Source organism: Humulus lupulus, chromosome 4, assembly GCF_963169125.1.
Source record: "Humulus lupulus chromosome 4, drHumLupu1.1, whole genome shotgun sequence".
In the NCBI taxonomy this organism is placed as follows: Eukaryota; Viridiplantae; Streptophyta; class Magnoliopsida; order Rosales; family Cannabaceae; genus Humulus; species Humulus lupulus.
The window spans coordinates 249,690,405-249,704,676 of record NC_084796.1 but is presented as its reverse complement, the minus strand read 5'-3'; the positions used below and the strand labels follow the sequence as shown (position 1 = coordinate 249,704,676).

Below are 14,272 nucleotides of genomic sequence, written 5' to 3'. Positions count from 1 at the left end.
GTCGTATTTATAGAGTTTAAGAATGAAAAAATCTTCATTTAACTTGAATAAAAATAATGGCTTTTTAAGTGAAAAACATTTGAATTATCGTTCAGCAGAGGCTGAAGACTCGCTCAGAAAGATGCTGGACTTATCAAGAGGTTGAAGATTTGAATGGAGAACATTTTCAAAATGTTTCAAAATGCCCTGAAGGAGGCGATATATCGCCCCCTGTAGGCGACATATCGCCTAGGCCAGTATGCCCGAGGCAATCGTGCGACGTTTTTTTTTTCCGTGCTATGATATATCGCCCCTATAGCTACGATATATCGACATACGCTGAATATTTAAACACGAAATTACACATTTTTAGCTTAATTTGAATTGAGTAAACAACCTTGACTAGGCCCTCTAACGTTTTCAAAGCTGCTGACTGACCTTAGGATATTCAAATTTTAACCTTAATAAATTTATTCCTCAAAATACTTAATCATTATTAAACATACACATGACATGTGCTATAATCTTATTGGGTCTTATCTAAACCTTATAATATAATAGATATTACCCTCAATATCAGCCATATTAATCAAACCTCAGGTTAAAATTAATATTCCTAAACTATAGGTTAAACTTAGAAAATCTAAAAGTGTTACTATGAGTGTCCAAATAAATCCCGGTCTGAACCAAAAGTCCACAGTCATAAAGATAATACTATTATTACTATTATTCTATTATCTAACTAGCTAAGTAATGTTCTTGGACTCTACATTTGCGTTCTTGAAATTGATTACTTAGGGTTCGGATGGATCCGGAACTCTAATTTTGTTGAGCTATTGTTATCAGTGGTCAGTGACTTGGTCAGTGACCACATGTCTTCTCTACATACTTTTATTTTAAAGTTGAACTTACTAAGCGTTTTCGCTTACCTTGTTGTATGTAAGAACAATAGAAAAGTAGAGCAATGAGCGCTGAGTCTACTTTGTGGATGTACATGTGGACTGGCCTTTTGGGAAGCTGTTTTTTTTTTTGGAAATATTGTTTTATTTTCATAAACAAGACTCAATTTACTTTTCATAAACTATGTTTGTATTAAATATTAAGTATGAATATACGACTTTAAAAAGTTTTTTTTTTATATACGGGTTTTTGAGACATTTCGTTAAATGAAAACGTTTATATTTCCGCATTATCGAGTCTTAAAAATTTGAGACGTTACAGTTGGTATCAGTGCTCGAGTTGAGCCGATTTTGTAGACAACCCACATGTACATTTCGCAAAGATAGATCGACACTCACTATAAGTATTGTCTTTCCTTTTAGTGTGTTGTTTTTCTTTTTACTTACCTAAACTTTATAAATTATAGGTTAGTAAAAATGACTGACGAACCTGAGGTGATTGATTCCATCGTAGTCAACCCACCTATATTGTATGACCACCAGTAGAGAACCCAGGTCTACCGTGCCTTCACCAACGTAGCACCTGCCGTATTCAACAGAGAAATCCATTCTGAAGAAGTCTGGGCATGGACTTACTCGCTGAACATCATCTTTGGTGACATCGGTACACCCCCTATGTTTAGGGTAAGATTGACAAGTTTGTATCTTAGAGGCACAACCGTTCTTTGGTACCAGGAGAGGCCAACCACTCCATACTGGACTGCCTTCAGGATATCCATTGAGATGACCTTCGAATCTCTGGGTAGGATGTCAAGGTGGCATATGGACTTCCGCAAGCTCCTTGCTGCACAGAGCACTCAGGCCCATGCTGTAGAGGCAGCACAACAACTAGCAGCAGCAAACCCGATGGCAGTAGAGGCCCCAGTTGTAGCTGAGAACCCGCCAGTGGAGGAAGTGGCGAACAAGGACCTCGGTGACAGGGAACTTTTCTATGAGGAGTCGATGGGCCAGACCGAGGAAGATCCCATGGATCAATCTGACGAGGACTTCGAGCAGAGTTTCGGACAGAACCCTAGAAAAGAGCCTGAGGACACATATTCATCCCTAAAAGCAGGTGGAGCATATCCCTAAAAGAAAGAATCAGAGCTAGTTCTCAGGGAGCATATCCCTAGTTAGATAACAACTTCTTAATCACCTTTATTGTGACGCTCCTAAGGTAGGGTACATCTGCCACATACTCGTAATTTCAAAGTTTGCGAGTACGTTAAGCATTTGATCAAATAAATTAAATAAAATGTACTAAGAAATACAGAAAAATTTAAAACTTTTATATAAATTTACTAATAGAAATTATTACAAGTATGCATACTTTAAGTTTAACATGTAGCATTATGAAAAACCCTAAATTACTATTGCATTGCTACTGAGTCTGTGCTCCACAAGTTGCTCAACATCTAAAGCCACACTTGGAAAAATGTTGGAAAATAACATAATGAGCTAACGCTCAGTAAGTAAATCTCATGCATACACATACACATGAATGTCATGAGTTTGAAATGCACATATACTAATATGCGGACTTATATACTTATGCATTTCATTTATTGCTTATGCACTTTCAAACTTTACTTTCGTGCTTTTTCTCTTTTTACTTTCACATTGTTATGGGCCCGTTATCTTATATGCACACTGTTCGATTTAGCCAATGCCTGCAGGGCTTATTACACATATAATATAAAATTCCATGGGTTCTCCTCCGGCTAGCCATCATCGCAGCTGGGCTCATCGTATTACTCTTTTCATCATTGCCATAACTGTCATACTTATTACACATATAAATGGAGGAGAAAGACGGGAACATGACAAACATATCTGAATGGTCAACTCTGACCTAGCCCACACTAGTGGGCAGCCACTATAAGTCTTATAGACATCCGTCTTCTTTACTGAACTTACTTAATTGCTTCCTCGAAATAGTGGCATCATTTTCAACATCTTATTATCACATTGCTTAAGCCTTGTTGTCATAAAAATATTTAACTTTACATAATACTTTTCAAGGCATTTCAAAAAATTTGTCATATTTTTATGCATGGTCTTATATCACATAATAATGTACCATATAACTGAACATGCCATGCATACATGCCGATTCTGAAATGCCAATGTTCACGATTCATGTGTGATGACATTTAGTCAAGGCACTATATCACATCTCATACAATTCAAAACATCTTTGGTCATAATATAAGAAGCTTTGGGTTGGTGGCGTTGTTATACCTTAACGTAGAGCTATGTCTCAGGTCTAAGGTTTCCAGCCTAAAAACTTAAAGGCTTCCTATATCATAACATGTAACAAAATCATGAACATAGAAGGTAGTCCACATATTCATCCATATGAAAACACATACTTGCACATAACTCAAATCAAACTTAACCAATTAAGACAACTTTCACATATCATGAAATTTATCTATTATATATCGTATAATCCATTATAATATACATACCACACATAACTCATATAGTCATTCATCATATACTCATCATATGCATCGTCATCTCATACTTAATACAGCGAACATACACAATCAATGTAGTCATGCATATGACACTTAAGCACAAAACGTGAAATTTACTTACCTTAGGTCCTTAGCTTATTTTAAAACTGCTCACCAAGAGTTAATCAATCCAATTCAAGGTATATCATTTATTAAATTCTATAAAAATCGTAAATATACACTATTGATGGTGTATATTAACAATACCAGAAACCACATAAGTGATAATAATAATTATTATCATTATAATGCTAATATAATCACAGACATATAGTATAATTATAGAAAATATTAAGTATATCAAGAATATATAAATATATACTATAAATACATACAATAAAAATTATTCTAATCAATCACAATATAAGTCAAAGAAATTATACCACAATGATCGGGTTCCACAACAAGTCAAATGATGATTTTCTGAAACTCAAAACGAACTCCGAAACCTCGAACATTAAGTTTCGACCGTCGATCTACGGTGGATCGCGGTGGGCCCACCACCCAACTATAGTAGATGTAGAAACAATTTATTGGGTTTTGAAGCCCACAACACGAGGAACACGATGGTGGTGATAGATTGGCAAACGGATGCCTGAGGTGGCCGAATCGCAACTTTGAAGTCACGCGGTGGCCGAACTTAAATCGACCAGTTGAGGTGTTTAATCGGCGAGTGCCATCGAAATTCCTGTGTGGTCGATAGTTCGGAGGCCTATGAATCCAACGGTCCGGCACGTGGCTATATGTGGTGACCACCGGTGGATCTTCGGTGGTTAGGCAGACGTATGCACGCGAGAGAAAATAAGAGAGAGAAAGGGAAAGAAAAAGAAAGAGAAAGAAATGAAGAAATTATGAGGAGAGAGAGAGGAGCAATGGGAAATTAAGGCTGAGACTTTTTCCCTTTTTTTCAAAATTACATTGGGACCACAAAATATTAAAATTATTTTCAAATAAGCCCTTTAGCAAACTTTCTTAATTTTATAAAAATCTCCAATTAAAATTATAAGACATTTGGGTCCAATACTTGACTACTCAAGTTTCTCTCTCTCTTTAATCTCATTAATAACATAAAATCATGTTTTAAATACTATCTTTCCATTACTATTTCTTAAATTTGTAAACTTGTACATTTTATGTATTGAAATTCTAATTTATAACAAAAAAAATGTATTATGAAAGTGTTGGGTGTTACAATCCTTCCCCCGTTAAAATAATTTCGTTCTCAAAATTTCAAAATAAATTGGATAGTCAGAGAAGAAAAACTATGATTTCTAATAAGCAGAACAACATCATACTGCACAAGGTTTTATATACAACACTTACTTTCACCCCAGAAAACGAAACTTATTATTGGCTTGTAATCCTTATCATACATAAAAAGACAAGAATGTATAAACACCTCACATTTGAATTATAATATGGAAAGAAAGGAAAAGAGCTATAACAAGAGTATAAATTACAATGAATGTATACGGAAATACAAAGGAATCCTCATCATCTATACTTTTGTACACAAACCACACAACGTAAGAAGAGAAAACGAAAATCATCATGAAAACATCCATGACATTCATCTTTTACAGTCAATTTTAAAGCAGATGCAATTGACTTGTTATACCTTGATGATAGAGGCTAAATTGAGCAACAAGTTTGTTCAATAAAGATTTTATCATCATAAAAAAAAATGGAAAACTAGAAAACAATTATATAGCCGATGGAGATTATTCTTTAAAACCAAGTCTCTGTGAAACCCTTCTGTTGTCAAAACTGAATTCTTGCCCTGAATGAGAAATAGTGAGATAGGCCATTCATTAGGTACCGGTTCAGAAAAGCCTGACTCTCATTCTTTCTCTAAGAAAACATTTAAAAATCAAAATTGTTTCCAAATGAATAAAAATAATAAAGGGCGTATTGATACTATGCTAGAATGCAAATAACCGTAGCCACTAGGAAATTCACATACTTAACTTAGTATCCCATCATTGAATAAAACATGGGAAAAGTCTTGACTGACTAATCCACCACTTCATCTACTAAAACAAATAATTCACACATGTCTAATAAGATAGGCATGTCTCATTTCAACACCTATACCAATAATACTTAGTCATCACTTCACACAAGTAATACATTAACTTACTTTCGGGATAATGCAACTAATATACTATAATTTAACCGCTGAAAGTAATTCACACTACAGAGTAATTCAGTAATTAACATTTATCACCTCGATTCAATAAACAATTCACAAACCGTTTCTATGTTCAAATCAGGATCGCAAAATCAATAGAAGTGATTCCTTTGTCGACAACATTTAATAAGTTTGACTTTCATCATCAGAGAGGGTAGTGTAACACATATCAAACAAGATAAAATTTGTGATATCTATCTAGAAAACAACCTGATTCAAGGATCCAATGACCCAATAGTTTAACACATGTTTCTATAAATAAAATTCATCACATACACACTAGAACACAATCAATCTCAAGCTTTTTAAAACCAAATCATTCTTACTTCCTTCCATTTCCCAAGCTAAGCAATACATGGCATCCTCATCATCTCAGATGAACTTAGACCTAACCTTAGCTTTACTTGAGCTAAATCTACTCACTTTCGAACCTTCGCCAAAAATTTCTGAACCCCTACCACAGCCAATGGTGTATCCTACTATAAACATCCCAGAACAAAAGACTCAATTTTCCAAAGTTTGGCTTCCCAAATTTTACTCTGATACTGGCCTTGTCACAGTAGAGGATTCAATTATGCTCAATAAGAAGGTGGTCGTTAGTATAGGTCAAAGCATACTCACCCCTAAAGACCAAACAATTTTATCTCATAGGTCAGAGCTACAAGCTGTAAAAGATTCCTAAGTCTTTACCATTCAGGTTGCAGCATCGGTCTCAAACCTAGGCCAACGGGTTTTTGCAAGAGCACAAGAGGTTGACCACTTGAAAAAGTACGTAGAAATGTATAAACAAGAGTTGCTAACCATTAGAAAGGTCAACAAGAGAATGACTCGAGAGGACGAGAAGTTGGTTAAGGAAAATGAGTCTTTAACTAAACTTGTGGCTAACTACTCGACCGATATAAAGGAAAAATGTCAGACTCTTCAAACCACTGGGAAGAGCCTTATAGTTGAAGAACGAAAGTTGATCAACGAGGTAGAACGTGTCCAAAACCTCAATCTTTAATGTGACTCCCAAAATTTTAAATGTATTATGTACTTTTATATATATATATATATATTACTGTTTTCTAATTCCACATTGTGCGTGCTCTCAGTGACAACTTAAAACTCTACTCTCCAAAACATTAACTTGACATATTAACCCTTTAACATACTAACTGAACTGATAGGTTACTTTCAAAGCTTGAGAATATCAAATAACAACCCAAACATCGACATCGATAAATCATCAATTATTTATCACATCAATAATAAAGGCATGCATTCAGATAAATAACAAATTTCAGTTTCTCTACCAAGTATGGGAATAATCATTTAATCCAAACTCATACTTATATCATGGAAACTCAAACACACAATGAGTTTCTAATACAATTATACAACATCATTAACATACATTAACTAAAATATTGATAGATTATACCAACCATTCATGTGTGGCTTGTCTTGTGGCAGAACTCAGTAGCATTTCGGATCCCAAAATTTAATAACATAACGAGTATACGACATCTACAAACTCAAGGCTCTGATACCATCTGTGACGCCCCTAGGATTGGGGTTCTGGACACGTTCTATATTTTTTTAAATGTAAATCACAAGGTTGTACCCTACCTTAGGGGCGTCATATTGTGGCTAAATTACGAGTATGTGAGTTTGTAGATGTCGTATATATAAGTCAGCGTATTAGTATATGTGCATTTCAAACTCACAACATTCATGTGTATGTGTATGCATGAGATTTACTTACTGAGCGTTAGCTCATTATGTTATTTTCCAACATTTTTCCAAGTGTGGCTTTAGATGTTGAGCAACTTGTGGAGCACGGACTCAGTAGTAATGCAATAGTGGTTTAGGGTTTTTCATATTGCTACATTTTAAACTTAAAGTATGCATACGTGTAATAATTTCTATTAATAAATTTATATAGAAGTTTTAAATTTTTCGGTATTTCTTAGTATCATTTTATTTAATTTATTTGATCAAGGGCATAATATACTCGTAAACCTTGAAATTACGAGTATGTGGTAGACGTACCTTACCTTAGGGGCATCCCAGATGGTATCAGAGCCTTGAGTTTGTAGATGTCGTATACTCATTATGTTATTAAATTTTGGGATCCGAAATGCTACTGAGTTCCGCCACTAGACAAGCCACACATGAATGGTTAGTATAATCTATCAATATTTTAGTTAATGTATGTTAATGATGTTGTATAATTGTATTAGAAACTCATTGTGTGATTTAGTTTCCATGATATAAGTATGAGTTTGGATTAAATGATTATTCCCATACTTGGTAGAGAAACTGAAATTTGTTATTTATCTGAATGCATGCCTTTATTATTGATGTGATAAATAATTGATGATTTATCGATGTCGATGTTTGGGTTGTTATTTGATATTCTCAAGCTTTGAAAGTGACCTATCAATTCAGTTAGTATGTTAAAGGGTTAATATGTCAGGTTAATGTTTTGGAGAGCAGAGTTTTAAGTTGTCACTGAGAGCACGCACAATGTGGAATTAGAAAACAGTAATATATATATATCTATATAAAAAGTACATAATACATTTAAAATTTTGGGAGTCACATTAAGGATTGGGGTTCTGGACACGTTCAACCTCGTTGATCAACTTTCGTTGTTCAACTATAAGGCTCTTCCCAGTGGTTTGAAGAATCCGACATTTTTCCTTCATATCGGTCGAGTAGTTAGCCACAAGTTTAGTTAAAGACTCATTCTCCTTAACCAACTTTTCATTCTCTCGAGTCAATCTCTTGTTGACCTTTCTAATAGTTAACAACTCTTGTTTATACATTTCTGTGTACTTTTTCAAGTGGTCAACCTCTTGTGCTCTTGCAAGAACTCGTTGGCCTAGATTTGAGACCGATACTGCAGTCTGAATGGTAAAGACTAAGGAATCGTTTACAGCTTGTAGGTCTGACCTATGAGATAAAATTGTTTGGTCTTTAGGGGCGAGTATGCTTTGACCTATACTAACGACCACCTTCTTATTGAGCATAACTGAATCCTCCACTGTGACAAGACCAATATCAGAGTAAAATTTGGGAAGCCAAACTTTGGGAAATTAAATCTTTTGTTCTGGGATGTTTATAGTAGGATACACCATTGGCTGTGGTAGGGGTTCAGAAATTTTTGGCGAAGGTTCGAAAGTGAGTAGATTTGGCTCAAGTAAAGCTAAGGTTAGGTCTAAGTTCATTTGAGATGATGAGGATGCCATGTATTGCTTAGCTTGGGAAATTGAAGGAAGTAAGAATGGTTTGGTTTTAAAAAGCTTGAGATTGATTGTGTTCTAGTATGTATGTGATGAATTTTATTTATAGAAACATGTGTTAAACTGTTGGGTCATTGGATCCTTGAATCGAGTTGTTTTCTAGATAGATATCATAGATTTTATCTTGTTTAGTATGTGTTACACTATCCTCTCTGATGATGAAAGTCAAACTTATTAAATGTTGTCGACAAATTAATCACTTCTATTGATTTTGTGATCTTGATTTGAACATAGAAACAGTTTGTGAATTGTTTATGGATTTGAGGTGATAAATGTTAATTACTGAATTACTCTGTAGTGTGAATTACTTTCGGAGGTTAAATTATAGTATATTAGCTGCATTATCCTTAAAGTAAGTTAATGTATTACTTGTGTGAAGTGATGACTAAGTATTATTGGTATATGTGTTGAAATGAGACATGCCTATCTTATTAGACATGTGGGAATTATTTGTTTTAGTAGATGAAGTGATGGATTGGTCAGTCAAGACTTTTCCCATGTTTTATTCAATAATGGGATACTAAGCTAAGTGTGTGAATTTCCTAGTGGCCACGGTTATTTGCATTCTAGCATTGTATCAATACGCCCCTTATTATTTTTATTTGGAAACAATTTTGATTTTTAAATGTTTTCTTAGAGAAAGAATGAGAGTCAGGCTTTTCTGAACCGGTAACTAATGAATGGCCTATCTCACTATTTCTCATTCAGGGCAATAATTCAGTTTTGACAACAGAAGGGTTTCACAGAGATTTGGTTTTTAAGAATAATCTCCATCGGCTATATAATTGTTTTCTGATTATCCGATTTTTTTTTACGATGATAAACTCTTTATTGAACAAACTTGTTGCTCAATTTAACCTCTATCATCAAGGTATAACAAGTCAATTGCATCTGCTTTAAAATTGACTGTAAAAGATGAATGTCATGGATGTTTTCATGATGATTGTCGTTTTCTCTTCTTACGTTGTGTGGTTTGTGTACAAAAGAATAGATGATGAGGATTCCTTTGTATTTTCGTATACATTCATTGTAATTTATACTCTTGTTATAGTTCTTTTCCTTTCTTTCCATATTGTAATTCACATGTGAGGTGTTTATACATCCTTGTCTTTTTATATATGACAAGTGTTTACCGAGATTTTCAGAAACTATATTAATGAAAAGTAGGCGAGATTAACGATATGGAATTTAGAAGATAAAAACAGGATGTTTACGTGGTTGGGGCGTTAATGAGCCTTAGTCCACGAGTCAGCTGTATTAGAGCTTGGAAAGCTTTTTACAATAGAGTTTCTCCCTATGTTTCGACAGAGTAACTGTATATCAGTCTTAGAGCTCTCTCTTCTCCAGTGCTCTGTTACCTGTATTTATAGGCTCTCAGGAGCACCGGGCTTGGGCCGGGCTGACCCGGGCCCAACAAGGATATAAATGCCCTTGGCTTCTCTGTTGGAAGCCCAATACAAAAGATAAAAATACAAGAAGACTAAGAGTTATCAAGGCCCAATGGGGCAGCCCAAGAACTATATTTCGCCCGACAAAATGGGGCTTTTAGTCTGGGCATTCCGAGTTACGAGGCAGATTCAGGGGACAAAGTCAGTCAGTGTACTGGCGCCGCAGGTCTGAACCAGCGGCGTGCAATCCCGAGGTGGCCTTTTCCGCAGGTGAAAAGTGGGGACAACCCCCACGCGTCATGGGGCGGCTTCAAGGTCACGGATGCCTTTTCCTGCCAACCCGGAGGACTTGACCCGGGTTCGTTTACCTCTGTCCCTCTTCGTTTACCGCAGGCCCGGACCATTTACCAGGGACCGGGACCGTTCGTACACCTTGACCGTAACCTCGACTGGCTATACATCTCCCGGACGATTGTCCTGGATCATCTTTCCCGAACACCGTTCGGGTCTGGACCCACACTTGGACCGTCGCTCCCGGTCATTCCCCTGCTAAGCGGGCCTGGGCTGGGCCCAAATAAAAATGCCCAGAATGTGGGCCTGGACCACCGTCTCGGGCCCAGGCAGGAAAATGGGGATAACAATAAGGATTACAAGCCAAGAATAAGTTTCGTTTTCTGGGGTGAAAGTAAGTTTTGTGTACAAAACCTTGTGCAGTATGATGTTGTTCTGCTTATTAGAAATCGTAGTTTTTCTTCTCCGATTATCCAATTTATTTTGAAATTTCGAGGACAAAATTATTTTAACGGGGGAAGGATTGTAACACCCAACACTTTCATAATACATTTTTTTTTTTTTATAAATCAGAGTTTCAATACATAAAATGTACAAGTTTACAAATTTAAGAAATAATAATGGAAATATAGTATTTAAAACATGATTTTATGTTATTAACGAGATTAAAGAGAGAAACTTGAGTAGTCAAGTATTGGACCCAAATGTCATATAATTTTAATTGAGGATTTTTATAAAATTAAGAAAGTAAGGGCTTATTTGAAAAGAATTTTAATATTTTGTGCTCCAAATGTAATTTTAAAAAAAAGGAAAAGGTCTCAGCCTTAATTTCCCATTGCTCTTCTCTCTCTCCTCATAATTTCTTCCTTTCTTTCTCTTTCTTTTTCCTTCATTTTCTCTCTTTTATTTTCTCTCGCGTGCATGCGTCTGCCCGACCAACGAAGATCCATCGGCAGTCACCACATATAGCCACGCGCTTGACCGTTGGATTCAGAGGCCTCCGAACTATCGACCACGCGGGAATTTCGATGGCACTCGTTGATTAAACACCTCAACCGGTTGATTTAAGTTCGGCCACCGCATGACTTCAAAGTTGCGATTCGGCCACCTCAGGCATTTGTTTGCCAATTTGTCACCACCATCGTGTTCCTCGTGTTGTGAGCTTCAAAACGCAATAAATTGTTCCTACATCGACCATAGTTGGATGGTGGGCCCACCGTAGATCGACGGTCGAAACTTAGTGTTCGAGGTTTCGGAGTTCGTTTTGAGTTTCAAAAATCATCTGACTTGTTGGGGAACCGATCATTGTGGTATAATTTCTTTGACCTATATTGTGATTAATTAGAATAATTTTTATTATGTGTATTTATAGTTTATATTTATATATTCTTGATGTACTGAATATTTTCTATAATTATACTATCTGTCTGGGATTATATTAGCATTATGACAATAATAATTATTATTATCACTTATGTGGTTTCTGGTATTGTTAATATACACCATCAATAGTGTATATTTACGATTTTTATACAATTTAATAAATGATGTACCTTGAATTGGATTTGTATGGATTGGATTGATTAACTCTTAGTGAGCAGCTTTAAAATAAGCTAAGGACCTAAGGTAAGTAAATTTCATGTTTTGTGCTTAAGTGTGATATGCATGACTACATTGATTGTGTATGTTCGTTGTGTCAAGTATGAGATGATGATGCATATGATGAGTATGTGATGAATGGTTATATGGGTTATGTGTGGTATGTATATCATAATGCATTATACAATATATAATAGATGAATTTCGTGATATGTGAAAGTTGTCTTAATTGGTTAAGTTTGATCTGAGTTATGTGCAAGTATGTGTTCTCATGTGGGTGAATATGTGAACTACCTTCTATGTTCATGATTTTGTTACATGTTATGATATATGAATCCTTTAAGTTTTTGGGCTGGAAATCTTAGACCTGAGACATAGCTCTACGTTAAGGTATAACAACGCCACCAACCCAAAGCTTCTTATATTATGACTAAAGATGTTTTGAGTTGTATGAGATGTGATATAGTGTCTTGACTAAATGTCATCACACATGAATCGTGAACATTGGCATTGCAGCATCGGCATGTATGCGTGGCATGTTCAGTTATATGGTACATTATTATGTGATATAAGACCATGTAAAAAAATATGAGAAAAGTTTTGAAATGCCGAGAAAAGTATTATGTAAAGTTAAATATTTTAATGACAAGAATGCTTAAGCAATGTGATAATAAGATGTTGAAAATGGTGCCACTGTTTCGAGGAAGCAATTAAGTAAGTTTGGTAAAGAAGACGAATGTCTATAAGACTTATAGTGGCTGCCCACTAGTGTGGGCTAGGTCGGAGTTGACCATTCAGATATGTTTGCCATGTTTCCATCTTTCTCCTCCATTTATGTGTAATAAGTATGACAACAATGAAATGAGTAATATGATGATCCCAGCTGCGATGATGGCTAGCCGGAGGAGAACCTATGAGATTTTATATTATATGTATAACAAGCCCTGCAGGCATTGGTTAAATCGAACAGTGTGCACATAAGATAACAGACCCATAACAATGTGAAAGTAAAAAGAGAAATAGCACGAAAGTAAAGTTTGAAAGTGCATGAGCAGTAAATGAAATGCATAAGTATATAAGTCAGCATATTAGTATATGTGCATTTCAAACTCACGAAATTCATGTGTATGTGTATACATGAGATTTACACACTAAGCGTTCGCTCATTATGTTATTTTCCAACATTTTTCTAGGTGTGACTTTAGATGTTGAGCAACTTGTGGAGCACGGACTCAGTAGCAATGCAATAGTGGTTTAGGATTTATCATATTGCTACATTTTAAACTTAAAGTATGCATACGTGTAATAAATTATATTAATAAAAAGTTTTAGATTTTTCTGTATTTCTTAGTATAATTTTATTTAATTCATTTGATCAAGTGCTTAACATACTCGTAAACCTTGAAATTTCGAATATGTGGCAGACATACCCTACATTAGGGGCATCACTGTAATGACCAAACTACTCTAGACTTTGGACCATTAATGACTATTATACATAGACACTAATCTTTAAGAAAACTCACAAGTGAAATAATCATAACTTCATTAAAACTTGTAAGACAAATGTTAAACTACATAAAATTTAAAGTAGGATATGTGATCCCATTGTTTTTAAAATAAAAACATAACATGGCTTTAAATAAATAGATTACAAAATAAAGTGCGGAAAATACATATAAAGCATAATTTTTTTGAAAGACTAAGAAGCGACTTCATCCTCGAACCGAACGCTCAATCCATCCATTTCCATTCTGCCTCAATACACAACCCCCAAGTTGTCAAGAACATTTCCGCCACCATAGTTATTTTCTTGCACATATAAACATAAATGAATGAACCTAATGCCCATCAAGGAAAATCTAACACATAAATAATATACATAAAATTCATACCGCAACATATACTAAAACATATCATAAACATATGTCACATATACTATAATGGTCATTATTACTTGGGGCTCGTAAACTAAACAAATCATATGCCCATTAGATTTGCGGGGCTTGCTAGCTAAGCAAGTCATATGCCCATAAATTTATTGTGGCTTGTTAGTTATACAAGTCATATGCCC

At 35.2% G+C, this 14,272-nt stretch overlaps 1 protein-coding gene across 5 annotated transcripts in view; it reads left to right on the top strand.

Annotated features, from left to right (window-relative positions):
* The window catches only part of LOC133831688 (GTP 3',8-cyclase, mitochondrial), a 54,513-nt gene that overhangs the window by 30,387 nt on the left and 9,854 nt on the right, over positions 1-14,272 (top strand). The window contains exons 7-8 of one of the 5 annotated variants that reach the window (XR_009892551.1): positions 9,629-11,909; positions 13,392-13,591. The exons of 2 other annotated variants lie outside the window; for them this stretch is intronic. The gene's annotated coding sequence lies outside the window, so the exon portion shown is untranslated. Of the gene's footprint in view, positions 1-1,345; positions 7,914-9,628; positions 11,910-13,391; positions 13,592-14,272 lie in introns of those variants that run through there. 2 more of the 5 variants (XM_062262073.1, XM_062262075.1) reach the window with 2 other exon arrangements.